The sequence below is a fragment of the Chrysemys picta genome, chromosome 5 (assembly GCF_011386835.1).
Source record: "Chrysemys picta bellii isolate R12L10 chromosome 5, ASM1138683v2, whole genome shotgun sequence".
Classification (NCBI taxonomy): Eukaryota; Metazoa; Chordata; order Testudines; family Emydidae; genus Chrysemys; species Chrysemys picta.
In genome coordinates this window covers 87,171,253-87,195,769 of record NC_088795.1, presented here as the reverse complement: position 1 = coordinate 87,195,769, position 24,517 = coordinate 87,171,253, and the positions used below count along the sequence as shown (strand labels likewise).

General features: G+C 40.6%; 1 protein-coding gene across 1 annotated transcript in view; it reads right to left on the bottom strand.

Moving 5' to 3' along the window:
- LOC135983973 (uncharacterized) overlaps nt 1-23,939 on the bottom strand; it is a 71,790-nt gene extending 47,851 nt beyond the window's left edge. The window contains exon 1 of the mRNA XM_065598028.1: nt 23,843-23,939. The gene's annotated coding sequence lies outside the window, so the exon portion shown is untranslated. The remainder of the gene's footprint in view (nt 1-23,842) is intronic.
- Nucleotides 23,940-24,517: the final 578 nt, after the last annotated feature.

Here is a 24,517-nt window from a genome sequence, read left to right as displayed (position 1 = left end):
TGTTACCTGCTATAATCATTGTTTTGTTCAGAGTGAAAGGTTTCCTACATTCCTAATTTGTCTTAGGGATAGTAAAAGAAAAAAAACCTGGGTCTGAGGGTGAGATGGCTTCATTTTGCCTTCAGTTCAAAGTGATGGATACAAAGGATGCAGGTTGTCGTACAAATGCTAACTGAGTGATTCACTGGAAAAGTAGCCCCTGAGGCGCTCATCACTTAACCACTTATCGTGATGAGTGGGGTGAGCTTGGGTTGTTTCTTAAATAAAATGTTATGGAGCAAAAAAACGATTGTTAAAGCTAGATGGAGAGAAAAATATGTTTTTTATACACATACATCTGCTCTCTCATATTTAAATAGAGAGGAATTAGATGTTTGTACAGCTCAGTGGGCATGTAATTTTTGCACTAAGAAATGTAAAACATGTTAGCACCAAAAGAAATTCCTCCTTTCCAGGACTTGGCAACCCCTGGATAATAGCCCCAATCCTGTTGCCACTGAAATCTATAACAAAAGTCCCATTGACGTCAAAAGTACAGGATCAGGCCCAATAATTCTCATAGACTTTAAGGTCAGAAGGGTCCATCACAATCATCTAGTGTGACTCCTGCATATCGCAGGCCACACAACCTCACCCACCAACTGCTGTAACAGACCCATAACCTCAGGCTGAGTCATTGAAGTCCTCAAATCTTCATTTAAAGACTTCAAGTTACAGAGAATCCACCACTTACTCTAGTTTAAACTAGCAAGTGACCTGTGTCCCATGTTGCAGAGAAAGGCAAAAAAACTCCCAGGGCCTCTGCCAACCTGATATGGGGGGAAATTCCTTCTCAGCCCCACAATGTGGCAATCAGTTGAACCCTGAGCATGTGAGCAAGACTAATCAGCCAGACACCTGGGAAAGAATTATCTGTAGTAACTCAGAGCCTTCCCCATCTACTGCCCCATCTCCAGCTATTGGGGATATTTGCTACTAGCAGATCAGCTATATGCCATTGTAGACACTCTCATCATACCATCCTCTCCATAAATTTATCAAGCCGAGTCTTGAAACAAGTTAGGCTTTTTTGCTCCCACTGTTCCCCTTGGAAGACTGTACTAGAACTTCACTCCTCAGATGGTTATAAAAATTTCTTCTCATTTCAAGCCTAAACTTGCTGATGGCCAGTTTATATCCATTTGTTCTTGGGTCCACATTAACCATTAATAACTCTGCTCCCTCTCTGCTATTTATTCCTCTGATGTATTTATAGAGAGCAATCATAGCTCCCCTCAGTCTTCATTTGGTTAAGCTCAATAAGCCAAGCTCCTTGTGTCTCCTCTCATAAGATAGGTTCTCCATTTCTCTGATCATCCTAGTAGCCCTTCTCTGCACCTGTTCCAGTTTGAATTCATCTTTCTTAAAAGTGGGAGACCAGAACTGCACACAGTATTCCAGATGAGGTCTCACAAGTGCCTTGTATAATGGTACTAACACTTCCCTGTCTCTACTGGAAATACTTCATCTGATGCATCCTAGGATTGCATCTGACTTTTTCACAGCTACATTACATTGGTGACTCAGTCATCCTGTGATCAAGCAATACACCCAGCTCTTTCTCCTCTAATTCGAACAGTTCTGGAGTGCTATAGGACCAGATGTATAATCCAGCATGACAGAACCAGCACAAGGTTCACAGGAGGCAGAAGGAGTATTTGAATGAAGGTCTCTGCCAACTAAATTTCAGATGGGAGACATGGTGAAGTCAGTAATGAGATCAGTGCCCAGCAGGAGAGCATAGAGGCACAGTCCTACTTCTTCCAGAGTTGGAAGCCACAAAAACCAACTGCTGGGAATGTACACTCTCTAGGGATGGAACACCTCAGAGGGGAGGGGGTCATAAACCGGCATGCCTCCTGCACAATCCTGAGAGGTTTGGTTGTATATGGGTTTGACTCCAATAAAAATTATGGAGTCCCCATTCCCTATATGCCCCAGGATCTGATTTCAAAATCATAGGAGCCATCCTCTCTATTCTGGCAGAATGACTTATGTGGAATGAGTTGTGGAACAGAGTGAGAAGGAATGAATTCATGGAGTTACTATGCTACAGTGGGCCATGTAGATTAAACATTTATAAAGCACCCCTGCCACCTATCATCAGGGTTTTTTAAAAAAATAAACCCTAAAAAGCTAGCATTTTTCTTTTAATGCTATTTATAGAAAGCCTAAGAGAGGTACAAAAGGAACTGAAGAGAAAATATACAGTTACTTTGCTGGGATAGGGATCTTATACCCCAGTCATTAATGGGTGTAAAATCTGGCATTCAGACACCACAAAGAAAAGCCTAAATAGACAGATACGATTAGACAAATGCATGCAAACCCCATTAACTGCAGCAGGAGCTGCATGTGCTTATCTCAAGGAAGAATTTTTCCCTTAGTGTTTTGATGGCAAAGTATATGGTTAATGACATAACTGATCTCCCAGGCTACCCATAGTAGGAAGGGTTGTAGCCCTTATGTAGGGAAAAGGGGGCAAGAAGCCTCCAACCCTTCCCCAGTCTTCCCTCCCTGCGCAAGGGTCAGGGCCAGTCACAGTGAAAGTACAAAGTGGGAACAGCATACAGCATTTTGACATGTGAACTGGGAAAAATAGAATTAGAGAACTGAAACAAATAATAATTAGATGCAGAATTAAGCAACTGTAACTTCATTCTTTAGAGTTTACTTTCTCTTCTGGAGAAGAGGTTTTTTAAATGCAAGCATTTTCTCATATTTTTACACTCCTCCTAGCAGCCAGTAGTAAGAACCATACAAGAAATGAGCTCCATGTTCTGCAGAGTGGAATTATGAAAATTGATTATTTTCATTACAGTAGCTCCCAGAGGTCTCACACAAGCAGGCACCCCTTTGCTAAGTACTTCACAAAAGATAGCCAAAGCCCCTGCCTGGTAAAGCTAAGCACAAATAACTAATTACTTGTTAATCTGTGATATACATAAGGGGACGTGCTGCTGATATTTTGATTGTGTAAATTTTCTTTATTGTGCTTTTAAATTAATCTCAAAGGTGCTCAGAGCTCTGGCTGGATGTTCTTTGGTACAGGGAGTTTTAAAAAAATAAAATTGGAGTGGGATTTCCAGAAGTGCCCAGCATTGACCTAACTGCTCTTATTAACATCAGTCCATCACTCCAGGGGTTTGAAAATCCCACCCTAAATTATAAGCAGCAGACACAGTTAAGGTTGCCTGATGCTCTCTGTTATAAGGCCCTGTTTTCAGTTGCTTATAAAACTTTGCCAAACTTTTTGAACTTATGTTTTCCATACCAGTTGTCTGCTTCAGGTTGAAATCTTTTTGGAAAGGTTCAGCTGAAACAGTTAAACTGTTTTTGAAAACAAAAGAAAATGTTGTTTTGCCCATGTGAAAAGGAGTTCATACAACTGTTTTGTTCCGAAGCTTTATTGCCTCCATCATTTTCAGCAGGAACATGAAATTTGGCAGTGCATGGCCTGTGTGTCAGGAATGTACCTTTAACCATCCCTGTGAACATTTGCCTAAATTTGGCAAGTTATAAGACTCTGGTGTTGGGGAGAAGCACAGTTACCACATGCTCTGTAGAATTTGTTAGAGTTTAACAGCTAAATTCACTAACGATTCTGTCTGCACTGAGCATGCGCCATCTTAAATCCTGCAGGGACTCATCAGGAATTTCCCAGTAATTGTTCCTCAAGGCTGCTGTGGACCACAGTGATAACATGCATCAGAATTGAGATCAGGGAGATTGTCTTTATTGGGCCCTCAATACTTGGCCTGCTAGCACCCAGACAGCATTAAGGAGGAGGGATTGAGGAACAGGAGAGGCGGTAGGGGAGAAATGGTGCACTGAATGAGGCAGGGGTCCTATGGAAAATTTGTATAAGTCATGTAATTAAAAGCAGTCTAATGCATACGCACAAAGGGGCACAGGAAACCTTAATGCCCAACTTAAGTGTTTCAGTTTGCAACCTTAAAATCTTTTAGTGAAGTTTTGATATTTAATATCTAAATAAAGTGCCAATGCAATTTGTTTTTGTTCTAAATGTCCTGTAGCATAGAGTTGTTCTGAATTGAAGGAGCAGGGTGGGGTTTTTGTTCTGGAGTGGGGTTATTTATTTGTTATTTTAAACACACATTCTGGGTCAAATACATTTGTGATCTAGTGGCAGCTGGTTAATTTTTTCTTTTAAATTGTCACAAGCTGAAAGGTCAACAATGCAAGAGTATTGCAATAGTATTTTAGATCAAGGTTATCTAAAGGCAGTTGGAACACAGATGTCAATTTTGCCACTTTTTCTAGAGTTCTAAAATTTTGTATCAATTGGCTAATCGCTCAAATAAACAAAAAAAGATTTGATGCTCATTTAAAAACAGTTATTTTTATATGTGACATTTTTAGACTAACTTACAGTGTACAGTACCACAAGGAAACTGGTATAAATCCTAGGATTTATTAGCCAGGGATAGAACTGTGCTTCTAACTTTCTGAAGAGATTTCCTCAAGGTTAGTACCAAGCTCCTGCCTTTTAAGAGGAAGACACCTATCAGCAAGGCTAGATCTGCAAACCTGAATACCATTTTTCCTCCCTTTCATTTTCACTGAAGCTTTGAAGCAAATGTGAAGGGAGCCAGAACTGAGCAAATTATCCAAGGACTGAAACATTTTTGACATATGTCTTGAGTGCAGAGCAAATCATTTTTTTCTTCTTCATTGCGGTAGCTTTGTTTCATCTCAAAATGTGAATGACAGCAGCGATGATGGAAAGATTGGACTGCTGGCCTTAGTTCCCCTTGTTGGATACAGACAAACAGCATGTGATGCCTTCTTTTAGGAGCCTCAGAGCCTGTTCAGCAGAAACGTTTAACTACTTTTTTGCTGAAGGAATTGTGTAGTAGGTAGGATTCCATTTCACCTCAACGCTCTTTACAGGTCTGTGTGCTAATAGATTTTTGCTCTAAATGGAGTGGCTGAAATTTCAAACCCACTTGTAACAAAACTGCTGAATTTGCTATCCTAGCAAGAGAAATTCACAAACCCCAAAACTATAGCTAGGGCCCAGAAAGGAATTACTGTCCAATCCCTGCCTTGATCCATCCCCATGAGGTGATGAAAGAGAGTTCTTTGGGGATTGTTAAGACTCTCCACTAACTTAGGAGAATGCAATATGAAATCCTACTTATTAAAAGCCGAGAGCACCGGAATCACTAGTATCATGTATCGTCATTTAGAAGACAGTTTTAATTAGTTCTTCCTCCCCACCCCCCACCCCCCGACCCAGATGATGGTGGCTTCTATTAAATTACTTTCCTCTCTGTCTTGCATGATAAAGGTGCAAATACTGCACAATGGTGGTTACTAATCAAATATTTCTATAAGCGGAAATAGCAATATAGCTAGATCTCCCTGTTTATTTAGGCAAGAACATGACATTTTTAGTTCCCCTCGAATACCCAATGATATAATTGCACTGAAGGATAGGAGTTTTGTTGGATAAATACTATATGTTTGCACTCAGAAGTTAACAGGTGTGATACCAAGAGGCCTTCTTGCTACTCTTACTTTCTGTGGAAAACTGGGTGTCCCTATTGTCTTTGGCATAGTCTTTTCATTTAATGGCTCAGTTACATAGAACAACTTCTAGATTCTGTGGGAAAAGGAATCTATGTTCAATAATCTGGAGTCTGACTGTCTTGACAAATATGTGCTGTAGACCAGGAGCCATCTTCTCCCCCGCACCAATGTCCAAATGGTGTGGAGGAGATGGGAGCTGTCAAAGATACAGTGGCCGGCAGGCTTCCCGCCCCTGGTAACTGTGAGGGCGGCAGGCAGGCGGCTTTCAGCGGCATGCCTGCAGGAGGTTCGCCGGTCCCGCAGCTTCGGTGGCGGGGATGCCGATGGCGCGGCACTGGCGGACCTCCTGCAGGCATGCCGTTGAATCCGCGTGATCAGCGGACCACCCACAGGCGCACTGCCGAAAGCTGCCTGCCTGCCCTGCTTGGGGCGGCAAAAAACAGCCGCCCCTGTCAGTTACAGTCCCTTGCTTCTCCAGCTGCCTAAACCCTGTCAAGCTAAAGAAGTCTAGGGGCTGCTGTAATTTACAACAGCTGGTTCAGTGACCATAAATCAAGTATGAATTGGGGGAGCACACCAAAGCTTTGCTCCATCTCTGCTCTGTCTCCTATACTGGGTGGCGAGGAAGGCATAGTCAACTCTACTAGCTTTATACCAACTAAGAGTTTAGCCCTGACAGTAGGTTCATTCTGAGTCAGGTGGCTGCAGACAGATTCTGGCCCTTTTGCACTACTCAGGCATCACAAAGGGGCCAAAACCAGGGGAGAGTATCTGGCCACTCATTTTCTAAGAGGTTTTTTCTGACAGTTGTCAGATTTTTCTTGTACATTTTATGAACTGCTTTTTTTCTTAGGTACATCCTTTGAGTGCTGAGGGAGAAACCAGTTACCCAAATGTATTGCCTTCAGAGATGACCAGGAACACTTCTGGAGGTGATATCCCAACAAAGCTTGACTCATAATAGCCAAGGACAATAAAATCTCCAAAGATTGTCCCATAATATTCAGAATATGTTCTCAAACATGAAAAAATGAGGTATGTATGTGTATATATTCTATACTTGTATTTTATTAATATATATTGTATTTCACAGAGAGTACCAATGAAAAATACTAATAAGGTTATTAAAGTGACCTTATTTGTGATGAAGAATGTTTCATAGAAATTCAACAAAATCCTACAGGTTTCTTGAAGAATATCCAAGTCTTCATAAGTGACAACTGCTTGTAAACTCCATGAGAGAGACAAGGTGGGTGACAGAATCTCTTTTATTGGACCTACTTCTGTTGAAGAAAGACAAGCTTTTGAGCCCCACACTGCTTGTCCTCAGGAAGAAGGACTTGAACATACCACAGGTAATGTTAGCAAACATTGAAAAACAGAATTTTTTTTTAAGTGGGATTAAGAACAAGGTCCCTTCCACAAAGACAATAACTATGGTTGTGCAGTCTAACGGTGAAGAATGTACATAATGCCATGGAGGACATCCTAGGTTCAGAAACCAGTATTAAGCAGCAAACAGCTCTGTTGGTTCTACAGTATATTTTGGAATACAAATGTAAGGCTGAACACTAGCATCCTATTGCATGGACATTTACTGATATGATTTTCCAATGTAATGTGTGAGCAGTGTACTGCTAGAAACTTCAACAACTCTGTCTCAGTTATGGTTTCTGTTTCTTGTTGTGGGGTCCAAGAAGTTTTTCATTGTTCTATTGTAACTCAACACACCAACAAGTGCTGATCTCATCTTCTTCTTTGGGTTCTTTTTAAACTTCTTGTAAGAAAGTAGAATGTCAAAACAGGCTCTGATCTGTAGGGTTTAATATCTATATCTACGTTTGTATATGCCCTGATCAAAGTTCTTTACAGATATTAATGAATTAAGCTTCATAACACACCTGTTATGTAGGTGGGATAATTTAAGTATAGATAGGTTAAAGGACTTACCAAAGTTCACATAGCAGACAAATACAGAACTCTTGGCTTCCAGCCCTGTGTTTTTACCACTAGACAATGTTTCTTCTAGACTTATTTTCTAATAAGTAGCATTACAAAACCTAGGGCTGCCAGCAAAGATTTATCTGGTATGACCCCTGTTGCCTCTATGGCCAGTGGGATAGTTGCTGGATGAGTCATGTTCCAGGCCCAGGTAAAGAGATGGCTTAGCCAGGTTCCCAAGGCAATAGCACCTGAATACAAGTCCATAAGGCATCTGAAAGTGCAGCTAAATGCTTTTCTTCCCCTCAATAACCAACTGCTGGCCTATTAAGATAAATCAAAGTTCACCTAGGATTCATAACATGATTAAACTACTTTATAAAGTCAGTAATTGCAAAGCTACATACAAATACCTATTAGATCATCATGGACACTAATACCAGGTAAGCCATACATTACCAAATCTGGCCAAACTGTGAAACAGAAATACATTAATCTTATAAATAGAGCTCTGGGAATAACTGAATTTTCAGTCACTGACTGAACCAAAGAAAAAAAATATTTTTTGGTACAACAAAACAGTTTGCTTGAGTTTAACTTTAAGTGAAATTCAAAATGAAAATAAATTTAAAAAATCAAGACATTTCATTTTAATGTTTTCCAAATGAACCTTTTGGAATCTTGATTTTTTCTGAACAAAATATGGCAAATTCCACACAGATACACAAGAAGTTTGTCAACCCAAATCTTATGTTTCAGCAAAAGGAATAAAAAAAAAAATCTTACCCAGTTCGTCTAATAAGCTAATTTAAATGACAAAGTGCAGGTATCCCCAAGTACACACTGAACAGATTTATATTGTATCACTAGAAAGCCTTGCAACCAAATTAATCTCTGGTGTGGGCACAGTAAGAGCAGAGATGCTACACCAGGAAGGACTTTGCCCCTTAAGTAGTCATTCCTATCTTATAATAATTCATTATAATGGTAGGAAGTTTTTCCTAATGTCCAATCCATCAGGGTGGTTAAGCACAGGAACAAATTGCCCAGGGAGGCTGTGAAATCTCCATCATTGAAGATTTTTAAGAGTAGGTTTGACAAACACCTGTCAGGGATAGTCTAATACTCACTCCTGACACGGAAGGGACTGGACTAGATGACCTCTAGAGATCCCTTCCAGTCCTACGATTCTATGATTATAGAACATATAAAAGCAACAACTTGTGGATTGCAGTAAATACAGATGAGACATGAGTGAATAATGACCTAACTTCCAGCATTGCCTAGGTAAATTGTACCATTAGCATTAGCTGACAAAATATAAATCTAGTCCATTATGGTAATGCATATCTTTCCAATGTTCTATATACTGTGTAGTCAACCATACAAGGTATTCTGCTCACTCATTTTCCGATGCATCTCTGTACTCGTTAACATATCAAAAATAAACAGATGTGCATAGATAGAGGAGCCTAACTCTTGACTAGGAAGAACATTGTGAACCTCTATGTTAACATGAACAGGTGATAAAGAAGATCAAAATAGCTAATCACAGCTGCCAGTACAGGGGAGCTACATGAAAAAGTCTAAAAGCCAGCTATTTAGCTTTACCCCAAGGGAACACAGTTTGTTTTTCTAACTCAGTGTGTTCTTTTCTTTTTAGTCATACCACAAGCACTTTCCCCCCCTATATGGTTTGGCAGCCCATTAAAGCTAAAATGCTGAAGTTGGTAGAGCAATAAAGTTGAATAATTGCTGCCTACAGTCTTTTTCTAAGTTACTTGAAAGATGACCATTGTAAGATCGATTTACCTTCAGTAAATGATATATTTTAAAGGGTGTGCATGAAACAGATGAGACTGGCTGGCAAAAAGTTACCATAAGTGGCAGTGAAGTGTAGAGTAAATCACTTGAACAAAAGTAACTCAAACCAGTCAGTTCAGTTAACCAGGACCCTGGTATAGACCTCTTTAAACTCAAATCTGTATTGCTGGCACTGACATAAGCATTTATAGCTAAATGTCAGATCTGCTATTACTTTTCTTGGCCTTGTAAGTAAATCCACATCAGTGACCAAAGCTCTAAAAATGAATTTCAACAGTGAACTTATTCTAGGTTTTCTCACTTAGCAGCTGTGATTTAAAAACTAGCATCCATGAAATAGTATCAGAGCCAGCTTCCTAGAATTAGACATGCTACAGTCCATGAATTGCTGTTAAGTGGACTCTAGATTCCTGACATTTTAACTATGGTGACCACCCAGCTTGTTTTTAAGAACATCCCTTGTTTGGTGCCTAATGGCCTGTATTGAGTAAGATACTAAAAACATTTGCTCAGAATAAGAGTGTTTTTCAATCAATAATTATGTAAAGGATCATACATTGTGATTGAGTGTATGATTTTGTACCATGAATAAAACATTGCTTGGTTAAATGGAAGTTGTCTTATTTTTGTACCTTTACCCTTTGTTTCCTTAAAATATAGGTGATCACCCCACTTAGAACTGTTTTCTAGATTATGGCTAGTCAAAGCTGCCATGTTGCCTGTCTTTTTTAAAGATATTTAAAAAATAGTTTTAATCTCAGGTTGTGTGGAATAATGGAACTAATCTAGAAACTAGTCTGAAAGAGCCTGATTTCAAGCACAGTCTCTCTCCCCTGAGATTCCTAGTGGAAATTCCAGTAGACTACATTAAAATTCATCAACTACACCTCTACCCCGATATAACGCTGTCCTCAGGAGTCAAAAAAATCTTACCAAGTTATAAGTGAAACCGTGTTATATCAAACTTGCTTTGATCCACCGGAGCGCACAACCACCCCCTCTCCCCGGAGCGCTGCTTTACCGCGTTATATCCGAATTTGTGTTATATCAGGTCACGTTATATCATGGTAGAGGTGTAGTTTCAGGCAGTCGTGCTTTCAGTTGGAGGACCAACAGACTCCGTCTGAAGTCTTCCCCTGCTCCCATTGGATGGGTCCTTAGAAGCATTCTCAGCTTACTTCCCTCTCCCTCCCTCCTGTGCACCACACCAATTCCCCTGGCCAGCACATACAGGAAGGCTAGAGCCAAGTGCCCCCTCTTCATCCCTTTCCCACTCATTCACTCGCTCCTAATAGGAGGGTTGTGGTGTCAGCTCCTGTGCTCCACACAAGAGCCCAGCCCAAGAGTTGGGTAGTCCCCAACATTCCTATGTAAGGTCAAGGGTCCTTGCCCTCCTGAGTGTCCTGTGCAGCTGCATCAGGTCTGACTAGTTTTCACACCACCCTATGAGGCAGGTAGGCAAGTATTGTTATCCATGTTTTACAGATGGGGAAGCCAGATTCTCCACCATCTTGCACCTTGTACAGACATTTACACCTGTACAAATGGGTGTAGAAGTTATTAGCCGCACTGCAGTAGCACTTCAGCCCCCAAAGCAAGGTTCAGAGCCACATTGTGCTAGGCATCATAGAAAAACAAAGCCCTGAAGAATCTTAAATTCAGTTTAAGACTGTTTTACTCTCCCTTTTACATAGGATAAAGGCAGGGCCAGCTCCAGGGTTTTGGCCGCCCAAGCAGCCAAAACAAAAAACAAAACAAAAAAAAGCTGTGATCGCGATCTGCGGTGGCAATTCGGCGGGAGGTCCTTCACTCCCAGGCGGAGTGAGGGACCGTCCGCCAAATTGCCACCGAATACCTGGACATGCCGCCCCGCTCCGGAGCAGCTGCCCCAAGCACCTGCTTGACAAGCTGGTGCCTGGAGCCGGCCCTGGATAAAGGACTACCCAAGTCCAGGCACAGGAGAATCAGGCTGGGGAAAGGAATTTGTCCAGGTCCATCCAGTGATTCCCTGGCAAAAGGATTAGAACATAGGACTGACTAAGAACTCATTCTTTCAGGCCACACTAATATCTAACCAAAAAGCATGTACGCAATAGAAAATATGAAGTGTGGGTTGTAATTTATTGTGCCCTCAGGACATTTGCTTTACATTATGGACTATTTGTACTAATAAAATATTCAGGGACGGAAAGATCCCTTGTAAAACATCAAGATTTTGTAGTTGGAGCATTTAATGGTATTAACATCCATGTGGAAATTATGGATCTTTAATCAACAAAACAATACTACTGAGGCAATCCTGGTACCTGGCCCATCCATTTATGAGTACAAAAAAATTAAATTAAGAGGAATTCCAAATATTATAAATTTAGACAACCATTGTTTTAAAAAAGTTATAACTGTTGGTGAAAAACAAAGAAAAGGAAGCCAAAAGGGGAGGTTGAAGGATGGGGTAAAGCAAGAACATAGGAAACTTGATAAAGCAGAGAAATCCCTTACTCCTATGGGGAGTACACCATATTACAAGCAGAATTTTATATTTACTATTGAAGAAAGAAAATTCCCTCTCTCCCAGATGAAATGAAGTTAGCACTAGCTTCAACTCCATAAAGCAAGTCTCGAGCATCCTGGAGCTAGATTTTAGATACCCAAGAACAGAGATCCATTCAGTCACCTGCATTCCCATACCAACATCAAATGTAATTTTAAAAGTGGTCTTGTGTCATCTTGACAGAAAGATATAATCCTTTCTCCCTCAGGTGCTTTGCAGTAATTCTTAATCAATAGAAACATATCCATCTTTAATCTGTTAATTTATTAATGCTGCTATGATAGGGAAACCTGAAAATTGTATGACAGGCTGAATGAAAGCTCTGTATTTTCTACTTCCTAACAACTCTTATTTGTGAGTGATGACAACATCTGACCCTGATTACTGAACAGTATTCCCAGGTTTCCCTTGAAGAGAAAACATTGTGTCTTTAGCAAAGAAAGCTTACACTAACTAACATGCCAACCTACAATCTACTCTCATTGTTCTTGTTTGCATTTATGCATTAATATGCATGTTTGTAAGTATATCTGATCAGGTGAAAAAGTGACTTAGTAATTCATTGATCTAAAATATTTATAAATTAAGCTGAGTCGTTATGGGAAAGAAAACACTGCTATACTGGTTAAAATTAAAATAGGATACTTGAATGGAATTTTTAAAAGACTGAAATAGATCAACTAAAAGAAAACCCACACCTCAAAAGAACACATTCAGTTTTGGTCATTTCACCTCCTAGTGATATAATGCAGATTATGAATGTTCAGAAAAGGGTAATGTAACTGAGCCAGCTGCTTTCCATGTTCCCCCTCATGGCCTAGAGTCATGCTATAGGCTGCTTGTTTCAGTTTTCCTGCTTAGATTGTTCAAAATAAACTTCACTTCAGGCTCTCTCGGTCAAAGAATGTCCCTATTTGAGGACTAGGTTTATTAATATAATAAACTGTAAAATAGACTCAAAATCCCAAAACAAAGTCCTTCCATATATCCACATAACTCAAGGCTTCTCTTCCCCCCCAGGCCTTCCTAGTCTCTCACAGGTCTCCCTACTTGGAGAGTTTTCTACACTCTCTGCAGATTCTGCCTAAATATCCTGAGCCACTCCCCCATTTCACTGCACCTTGCTGCTCCTTTCATACTGGAATCACCTGACTGCTCTCAGGTGAGGCTCATCCTGTAATCCAGGTTGGTTTAGCCCAGGCCATGGGGCAAGCCACACTGTCCTATACCCCTCACTCCTTTGAAACTTGTCCACACCAAGGTAACCTACTTGAAAATATTTTTTTCTTTTAGTTACTAATGCCTTTGCCCCTTACCAGAAATTGTTTTCCCATTTGCAAACCCTCTCTCTTTCCAGTTCACTCACCATGATAAGCAGAGCATCTCTCTCTTTTCTCAAGTCACTTGATACTCCTCAGCCAGCTCATCCCTTTCCTTCAGGGCCAGCTGCCTGGCTTCTTCCAAGGCAGCCCACTGATACGTCTCCACCAGAGCAATCAGGCTTTCCATAATTCCTCCTTCTAGTGCTGTACTGCACATCTTGGCAGGTGTAAGAGGTGTTTTCATGACTGCAATATCCACTTTCACTGCAACCTCAATGTTCATCCCCTTTTCCCAAACACTAATACAACCCTACCATTGTCTGGGCATCTCCATCTTTTGGTCATGTTTCACCAACAGTCAACTCTGGCTTAATTTTCTCCCTCTGCTTAAACACTCTAGGGGTTGTGAAGGCCATCACCACCCCCACTTGTTTCCCTCATCTCTGGCATCCAAGGCTGACACATTTCTGTGAACATACAGGATGTCCCCCCTCCCTCTTTGACTCTCCCTCTCTGAGATGCTCTCAGTCTACAGGGCTATTCCCTTACCACAGACCTCATTATTCAAGGGGTAGAATAATGTGCCCCATCTTTCCATATCTAAAATACTTGGATGGACCCTTACTCCAGATCCCTCCCCGCCAATGCATCTGTTTTTTTTCTGTCTCATCCCCCTCCTCAGTACTCATACTACTTCCCAGGGTATTGATATCTTCTGTACCCTAGTCCTCCACACCAAAAACAGAGATTCCATCTTTGTAGGCAGTAATAGTCTTACTACGAGTGCTGCTGGGCCCCAAGTCCAACCATCTGTACCTGCTGCTGTGTGACCCACTGTGCCTTCTGCTTGCGCTGCTGCAGCCACCTGCAACTACTGCTGCTGAACACCCTTCTCTACATCTGACTTGTCCCACACCTTCAGATTCCCTCCTTGGTGGGAGGGGGCCAACAGGATTCAGCCAGCTATACCTCCCTGACAGCTACCTTCCATACACCCCTCTCCCAATGTCCTAGGGTACAGGGGGTCTCTCTCACTTCCCCTCTTGGACTGCTCAAATAAACTTCACTTCAGGCTTTTTCTGGTCAAAAATACCCCTTCTTGGGGACTAAGTTTAACATAAAATACACTATAGGTAAAACTCAAAGTCCATTCATAAGTCCACACAACCCAGGGTGTTTGTTTTTTGTTTTTCTCCTCCCCCCCCCTTGCCTGGAGAGCTTTCCTCACTACCTGTAGACTCTGCCATGGCTTCCTAAGCACCAGCCCCCCTTCCTGCTTCTTTTATACTGGAACCACCTGATTCCTTTCAGGTGAGCCTCATCCTGTAATCAGGGTTGGCTTAGCCCCAGGTTTTCCCGTGCATGGGGCAAGTCACCCTGTTACAAGTAACAAACTGCTGAAGAGATCAGACAGTTTTATATGTAATGGGACATTCCAATGACTCTGCTTCATTCTCGTATATGCAACAAAATCGGTCCCTGAGACTTTCAGTCTGTATCTGAGAGGAGTAAGGATAAAATAACTGAAGAATACAAAATTCATTAAATATTTTAAACCTGAGTGATCTTACCTAATCAGCTTATCTCAAAATAAAAGAAAAGGTGAGACATGAAACTGAAATATAGGAAATCAAGTGACTTAAAAAAATGCATATGGACCACACTCAGCTCTTGTTTAATCATGTGCAGTGCCATTGACTTTGATGGAATTACATGGGGTGCTAATCAGGGCAAATTTTGGCCTACATTATTGAGTAGTATATTTTTTAACTTTTGGAATTCACTGTTGCTGAAATTCTTGGAAAAATAGGAAGCTCTAAAAATGGTTAGATAATTTTATAAGAGCTATAATAGGGGATGAGCTAGGAGAAATTTTTACAAAGAAACCTGACTGTTTACAAGATTTGGGAAAGAAAATTTAAGATGTTAGAAAAAGAGATCATTAAAGTCAAGGACTCATATATTCTGAGTTCCAAAGACACAGAATTTAGCACTGAATCCACCCCTTACCACAAGAAAACTTTGCAAACATGAACTGAGTGCAAAGTAATGCATTGCTGTCTGAGTCTGCAGAGAGCCTGAAAAAAGAATAGATGAGAGGCATGAACTGTCTCATTTCACTCAACAGTTTGACACTTAAATCTAAGGATGACAAGTAAAGGTTTCTATCCTGAAATGGACACCTTGCACAGAGCCCCAGTTCACCTCCATAGTTCTCCTTGCAGGACTGGAGCCTAGAAACAATACTGCTAACTATTTCACTGCTGATCTTTTAACAGGAAAATCCAGGCTAATGAGTTTACATTAAAATCCCAAAATGTCTTCCACTTTTCCCCCACTTTTCCAAAAAGCCCCAGTTGTTCCTTACCAAGTTTCCAAAACCTCCAACTTCTTGTCTCACAGCCTCTGTGGTTAAGATAGCTGTTGTCAATATATGAGGATTATTGTACTGACAATATATGGGGGCAGAATAAAACAGATAGATGTCATCTTCTTTTGTATGATTAGCAGTGTTTACAAGTTAATGAGAGATCTAAAATCCATCTGAGGGCTTCAGGAGATGCAGAGTGCACCTTTGCTGTATTTCTTGGAAATGAAATGATTGTTCACAATGTGTTTGATGGTTTGGAAGTCTACACATTCACACTGTGGTGAATCCTTGTTTCTCCATTTGTGCATCAGGTCCACACACCTTCCACATAATGTCCCAATGCAGTTGATAGTTGTCCACTGTCTATGGTGGAGCAAGAAACCAGTGGGATGGTGGGAACATCTATGGAGGTGTTTGTTGTTTATATCAGAGCTTGCCCCCCTGCATCTGCCAGGTGTCGTGTGGGTCAAAGCTGGACGATAGAAGAGCTTCTACAAGCACCCAGAATGGTCAGCAGGACTTAAGGTGAGTGAACAAAGGTGTCATGGAGCATGAGCTTTTGATTAGTGAGAGCTTTCTTCTACTTGTGCAACATAGCCATCTCTTACCAGATGGCTGGAGGAAGGGTGCTTGTGAGGACTGGAAGCCAAGGCAGCAGAGTGGACTTCAGGGTGCCAGTTACAAGTCTCATAGCTGCATTTAGGTGGATATCAATGAGATTTATATACGAGCTTCTTCCCAGACAGGTGCACAGTACTTGACTTTGGAATAAACTAAATCCACATTGCCGGTCACAGCATTTGAGCATCACAGCCCCAGCTAGAACCTGATAACTTTTGGGTGATATTGATACAACGCTTTGTTCTATGGCTTACCTGCTTCACATGTTGACAGGTAAGGCTGCAATTGAGGGTGATGCCTAGGTAGCAGGGGTTAGGGTTGTGGGCAATTGCCTTGCCACAGAAGTTTATATTCAGAATTATCTTAGCTTTCCATCTCAGCAATTCTGAAGCTGACCATCAGTTTTAGTGGGTTTGAGCTGCCAGTACCAAAAGTAGTTTTCTATCCTCTTCAGATCAGCATTAAGGATGTCTTCCACTTCTTTCAGAGTAGCAGCCGTGTTAGTCTGTATCCGCAAAAAGAAGAACCGGAGTACTTGTGGCACCTTAGAGACTAACAAATTTATTAGAGCATAAGCTTTCGTGGACTACAGCCCACTTCTGCATCCGAAGAAGTGCTTACGAAAGCTTATGCTCTAATAAATTTGTTAGTCTCTAAGGTGCCACAAGTACTCCGGTTCTTCTTTTTCCACTTCTTTGAGTGTTGTGGCCTGTATCTTTAGTGCCAGGTTATCATCATAAATGAACTTGCAGCATGTTGTTTTGAGCACATCACTTATATATATTTTTAAAAAATGATGTTGCTAGTACTGATCCCTGCTGTGATTTTGGTAGGGTTTGAAAAGACCACTGCTAGTTGGGTGGCTTATACATATATATTGTCAGCTCAGCAACTCAGATGCTGATCACAAAACCATCATCCATTTCTGGCAGTGCTTTGGCTATGCCTTTTAGTTTCGGCCAGATATAGGTAACCATTCTGTGTTTTGTATAGTTTTGGCTAGAGAAAAGGACATATCCTGGTATCTTGAGGCATGCTGAGTCTTCTTCTGCAATGTGTTTTTCTTGCATTGCCAGAACAATGAATGTATTATCCATCAGCAGCCTCACAGTGGCAATGATAATGTACAACATGGCCAAGTAATATTGCTGCAAGAAACTTGTTATACATATAGTTCTGAATATTGCATTGACATATTTGTTTAACATTTAATATTGCAACAAATTGGCATTTTGGTCACTTTGAGACCTGTAAAACTAGAGCTGCAGTAGCACCCAGTGTTTATAATTATTCACAAAAAGTATTTAGCAGCTAAGAATGGACTGAAAATATTCAAAAGATTAATTAAACCTGAAGTGTTCAAACATGTCATTTCGCAGACTCAACCAATGCAAAGTTCTGAGTCGGAAACTTTACCAGGCATTGTCCAAACAACATTACATGGTACAACAGGAAATCAGGGCCTGGCAACAAGCCAACTTCTAAAGCTTTCATCAAATGTTTTAATCACCAAAGATTATTATTCCAACTTTAAGAAGCTTATGTGATTTATCTTCATGTGTCTGACAAAAGAAAGTCAGCAGTCATTTTGAGAGAGGCACAGCTATTGTGCTCAGTAATATTGTATACTGTCAGGAAGTAGCACAATTTACATTACATACTTTGTGTAATCCTTACATTCCTGATTGTATAAGCTGCAGCAGGAATTCCTTATGTGATGATGACCGTGTACTTCAGTGTGAAATTGTACATAATACAGTACCAATGTTCCCCTCTTCTTTTCCTTGTAATGTAATTATGTGTTATTGAAGTGCGTAAGAATCTAAGGTTGAAAGGAAAAGCTTTGTTATTACCCTTTAAAAGGTTACAAGGTAGCTGTGCCTTCTCAGTGTTGTAAACCTATAGAAATGATGTTTGCTTATGTTTATATAAAAATGTGCTGAAATGTAAGTAGGCCCAAAAATAATTTATTCTTGATTATAATAGGTTAATATAGATCAAATGTCATTTTGAAAGTGTAAGTAATATATAAATAGGCTTGGAAGGATTAGATTTTTATCAGTAAATGTCAGTAAATGATTTCACTATATACACACCAAACGGACAAAAGATACTTCCACGAATAATAATCAAAATTTACAGATATGCAAAGTAAGAAAAATACTACTTGAGAGGTTAATGGAGTTTGATTTAAGGATATTTACTTAGTATCTGTTCACATGTGATTTGGACAATATGTGTTTTAACATTTATAAAACTTTAACTTTTTGAAACTCAGCATCTGATATCATTAAATAATTATTGTCTGACCTGCCCATTGTCTAATTCCCCCATAATTCCCTGCAACTTTGAAATATATAAATAGATAAAAATCAGGAAAAAATGCTTAAAATCCTTAATGTTGCACAACTGTGAAAATTTAAATTGATAAAAATAAAAAAATCCTTAAAAATAAACATTGATATCTGCTGAAATGATAAAAAAATTAAAATTGAATTCTGCCAAGCCTATATGTAAATAAGTGCTAGACTATTATAACTAAAACAAATTAAGTAAAATATATTTCTTGTGATACCTCTGAACAGCATACTAACCCACAGAATCCTCCCTACCAGCACTACAAAAAAAAGGATTCTGCATGGACTCCTCCGGACGGTCGAAACAACAGACTGGATTTCTACATAGATTGCTTCCGTCGACGTGCAAAGGCTGAAATTGTGGAAAAGCAACATCACTTGCCACATAACCTCAGCCATGCTGAACACAACGCCATCTACAGCCTCAGAAACAACCCTGACATCATAATCAAAAAGGCTGACAAAGGAGGTGCTGTCGTCATCATGAATAAATTGGAATATGACCAGGAGGCTGCTAGACAGCTCTCTAACACCACATTCTACAGGCCATTATCCTCTGATCCCACTGAGGATTACCTAAAGAAACTACACCATCTGCTAAAAAAACTCCCTGACAAAGCACAGGAACAAATCCGTACAGACACATGCCTAGAACCCCGACCAGGGGTATTCTATTTGCTACCCAAGATCCATAAACCTGGATATCCTGGACGCCCCATCATCTCAGGCATTGGCACCCTAACATCAGGCTTGTCTGGACTATGTAGACTCTGTCCTCAGACCCTACGCTACCAGCACTCCCAGCTATCTTCGAGATACCACTGACTTCCTGAGGAAACTACAATCATCGGTGATCTTCCAGAAAACACCATCCTGGCCACTATGGACGTAGAAGCCCTCTACACCAATATTCCACACAAAGATGGACTACAAGCTATCAGGAACAGTATCCCTGATAATGTCACAGCTAACCTGGTGGCTGAACTTTGTGATTTTGTCCTCACCCACAACTATTTCACATTTGGGGACAATATATACCTTCAAGTCAGCGGCACTGCTATGGGTACCCGCATGGCCCCACAATATGCCAACATTTTTATGGCTGACTTAGAACAACGCTTCCTTAGCTCTCATCCCCTAACGCCCCTACTCTACTTGCGCTACATTGATGACATCTTCATCATCTGGACCCATGGAAAAGAAGCCCTTGAGGAATTTCACCATGATTTCAATAATTTCCATCCCACCATCAACCTCAGCCTAGATCAATCGACACAAGCGGTCCATTTCCTGGACACTACTGTGCTAATAAGCAATGGTCACATCAATACCACCCTATACCGGAAACCTACTGACCGCTACACTTACCTACATGCCTCCAGCTTCCATCCAGGACACACCACACGATCCATTGTCTACAGCCAAGCTCTAAGATATAACCGCATTTGCTCCAATCCCTCGGATAGAGACAAGCACCTACAAGATCTCTATCAAGCATTCTTAAAACTACAATACCCACCTGCTGAAGTGAAAAAACAGATTGACAGAGCCAGACGAGTACCCAGAAGTCACCTCCTACAAGACAGGCCCAACAAAGAAAATAACAGAACACCACTAGCTGTCACCTTCAGCCCCCTACTAAAACCTCTCCAGCGCATCATCAGAGATCTACAACCTATCCTGAAAGATGATCCTTTACTCTCACAGATCTTGGGAGACAGACCTGTCCTCGCTTACAGACAACCCCCCAACCTAAAGCAAATACTCACCAGCAACCACACATCACTGAACAAAACCACTAACCCAGGAACCTATCCTTGTAACAAACCCCGATGCCAACTCTGTCCACATATCTATTCAAGTGACATCATCATAGGACCTAATCACATCAGCCATACCATCAGGGGCTCGTTCACCTGCACATCTACCAATGTGATATATGCCATCATGTGCCAGCAATGCCCCTCTGCCATGTACATTGGCCAAACCGGACAGTCTCTACGCAAAAGAATTAATGGGCACAAATCTGACATCAGGAATCAAAATACTCAAAAACCAGTGGGAGAACACTTTAATCTGTCTGGTCATTCAGTGACAGACCTGCGGGTGGCTATATTACAACAGAAAAACTTCAAAAACAGACTCCAAAGAGAGACTGCTGAGCTAGAATTGATATGCAAACTAGACACAATCAACTCCGGTTTGAATAAGGACTGGGAATGGCTGAGCCATTACAAACATTGACTCTATCTCCCCTTGTAAGTATTCTCACACTTATTATCAAACTGTCTGTACTGAGCTAGCTTGATTATCACTTCAAAAGTTTTTTTTTTCTCTTAATTAATTGGCCTCTCAGAGTTGGTAAGACAACTCCCACCTGTTTATGCTCTCTGTATGTGTGTATATATATCTCCTCAATATATGTTCCATTCTATATGCATCCGAAGAAGTGGGCTGTAGTCCACGAAAGCTTATGCTCTAATAAATTTGTTAGTCTCTAAGGTGCCACAAGTACTCCTGTTCTTCTTTCTGCGGATACAGACTAACACGGCTGTTACTCTGAAGCCTCAAGATTGTAGCCATGGAACAGATATGAACCAGAAATGAAAATATGTAATTACCACACTACCCTGGCAATTTTTTTCAACCCTAACCTGGAGGATAATTCCATCTCCATGCTCACTGTGTCCTTAGCCTCTAGCTAAACAGCCAGCTAGTGCTAATCTTAGTGGTGTTGGTTATGACAAAGCCACCTAGGAACACCTGCCTGCTAGGAACTAGACTGAGACCACTAACTCATTTCACATAATCCAGTAAGTGGTAATATTTTCACTCTCAATCTGGATTGGTTTTGAACCAGTGATCTGTAGGGAAAAGGCTCCATAGTCTATTCAAATATAGTTCCCCAAGACTTCTGATTCTCTATAATACTGCACATACATTTTAAACATGTTTAACAAATTATGGAAAAGAAGTGAAGAAAAGAAAATACCACATCATTTAAAGAGTAGTCTAGTTATTAGAGCAGGGGACTTAGAGTCAGCATTCCTAGAATGGCCCAAATTAATTCAATGCCAAAACTTCTAACAATTTCAAAGGGACCAGAATGTTATGCCTAGATTCCATTCCCAAGTCATTGAAATTATCCCCGCTCTATGACTGGTTTAGAGGATAAACTTGGCCGACACACTTCAGAACAAAACTTGCAAACCTCTACACATGCAAGAAGTTGCCTTGACTTAACATAAGAACATAAGAAAGGCCGTACCGGGTCAGACCAAAGGTCCATCTAGCCCAGTATCCTGTCTATTGACAGTGGCCAATGCCAGGTGCCCCAGAGGGAGTGAACCTAACAGGCAATGATCAAATGATCTCTCTCCTGCCATCCATCTCCACCCTCTGACAGACAGAGGCTAGCGACACCATTCCTTACCCGTCCTGGCTAATAGCCATTAATGGACTTAACCACCATGAATTTATCCAGTTCTCTTTTAAACTCTGTTATAGTCCTAGCCTTCACAACCTCCTCAGGTAAGGAGTTCCACAAGTTGACTGTGCGCTGCATGAAGAAGAACTTCCTTTTAATTCCAGACTTGAAGACTGGAATTATCCATAACTGTGGAAGTTTCAGAGTCACTTAGTGTTTGTGTCAATAAAATGCACCGATTAAAAAAACTCCTTACACTGAGGCTGGGGAGGAGCATTCCAAAGCTTAATTTTTGTAACATGCTTGGCAATCCTGGGATAACAGACACTATAGAAATGCCCAATAATATTAAAACACCACATGCTGTGATCCATAAGTTGCAGGGTATGAAATAATAGCATTGGGTGTTTCAATTTTATATCTGGTTTGACTGGAAGTCTGCCATTATTTGATTCAAACTCCAGGGTTTCTGGGAGTTTTCAGGAAAGTCATGTTCAAAACCAAAATGATAGGACAATTGCATTATTCAACAAACTGCAAGTCTGGAGCCTCAAGGGCCTTTCACTGCTCAGCCTGAAACCAAATGTACCTCTCAAACTGCTCACATGGGGGCTTTGACTTTGGGCTATAGTAGCTCCCTCTGGCTCCCATGAACAATGTCATTTGTAGCTCACTTTATCACTGTGTAAAGATATCCTCCCAGTTTGAGATCTTAGAGGAGCTGGAAAGTGGATATAATAGGCACTAACAAAATACTTGGATTCAAAAATGTGGATGCACAAGATCTCCTTTTATTAAACACTTGTCTCTCAGCAGCTTACTCGTTGATCCATACCACTTGAGGCAGGCCATCAGTGGCTAAAATTGGGTTTTATCAATCTTGATGGAAAGATCTCTTATCTACACCATTAATCAGGAAGAAGGTTGTTATAAAGGTGCCATTTTTGTTTATTTTTTAACAGAAGGCCCATAGGCAGTATTTCGCTATGTCAGACATTTTGATACCTCCTAGGGATCTGCATAGGTTTCCCAGATGCCTCAAAAGAGAAATCCTAATGGAGACTTCACTCCTTTTGTCTCTGTTCATGAGGCCTCATTGAATCCAGCCAAAGAGAGCATCCATACTCCCTTCCCTCTGCCCAACCTTTTGGCTAAATAAATGGAGGCCCACTAGGTGTGTAAATAAGGATGCATACAATTTGGCCTTTAAAAAGCCACTGGAGAGCTTATATTACATTACAGGAGTGACTTACCACCTCCCCTTTCATTTCAGAAAGCAAGCAAAGCCTTTGTTTATTGTATTAAGGAAAGGACTGTACAGTAACATAGATGGGCTGTTTTCCACATTATTGCCCTGAAAGTACACTATACCAGATCCTTGAACATACTAAAGATGCATCTTCAATAACTAGGTTTAAATGGATGTTCTCTGAAGTAAAACTCTTTTATTTTTAGAATTTATAAATAGTCTTGCTTTCTAATAAATTGAAATTCAAGTGTATACTGATGTTGTAAGATTTTAGGCCATACTAGAAAAACAACAGAGGGTAAATGGCTTAAGTGAAGCTACCTTATTTTCATAGATTCCAGGGCCAGAAGGGACGACTGTAATCATCTAGTCTGACCTGCTGAACAATTCAGGCCATAGAACTTCCCCCAAAATAATTCCCTTTGAAGTAGAGCATATCTTTTAAAAAATCTAAACCTTCCTAAAACTTTTCTATCAAAGATATTATATTTCTTGTGAAAACAAGGCAGTTCTTATAGGATTGCTTTCCAATAAGCAAGTTATCAATTGTCTGACATACACAAGGTAAAAAGAAACCAAATTACCTGTTGAATTATAGACTAGCTGTAGACTTTGGGTTTCTCCCTCTGTTCTTCTCATCCTCCTGGACTGTCAGTTAGGGTTGTTTTCATCTTGTCTTCTGTGCATAAGTAGAAGTTTGTTAGAAAGTCGATTGTTTTTCTGACTGATTTAACACAATATGAGTAAACATGGACCTTCAAAAGTAAATAGCATCTCAGACAAAAGGAAAGGAATTACATTTCTCTCAATTGGATGTTTTTTAAAGTATATCGGGGTACAGGTGTACATAGAGCAGCATGGAAGAAAGTACAGACATTCCTGTGAGACAAAGGACATTTCGAAGCTGGTGTCACTGACAGAGCAGAAAGGAGACTAGGCCAAAGATATAGGCAGATGCTTCATGATGTAGGACATTAAAAACAAGAATGAGACATTTTAACTTCATATGTGATCAATGATCTGCAAATCAAGTGATTCAAATTAATTTAAACCCATGAAATACTCAATTGACTTTAGTAGGAATTAGATCATGTCCATAAAGAGGAGGAGTGACGTGGCTTAAGTGATAAGTGAGTGATTAAGTGATCAGCAATTTGGATGGACTGAGCCACAGGCGCTGACTTTCCTGAGGTTACTGCACCCCTGCTTTTCCCTGAGTCCCCTCCCCCACTGTGCCCCTTCCTGCAAGGCCCTGCCCT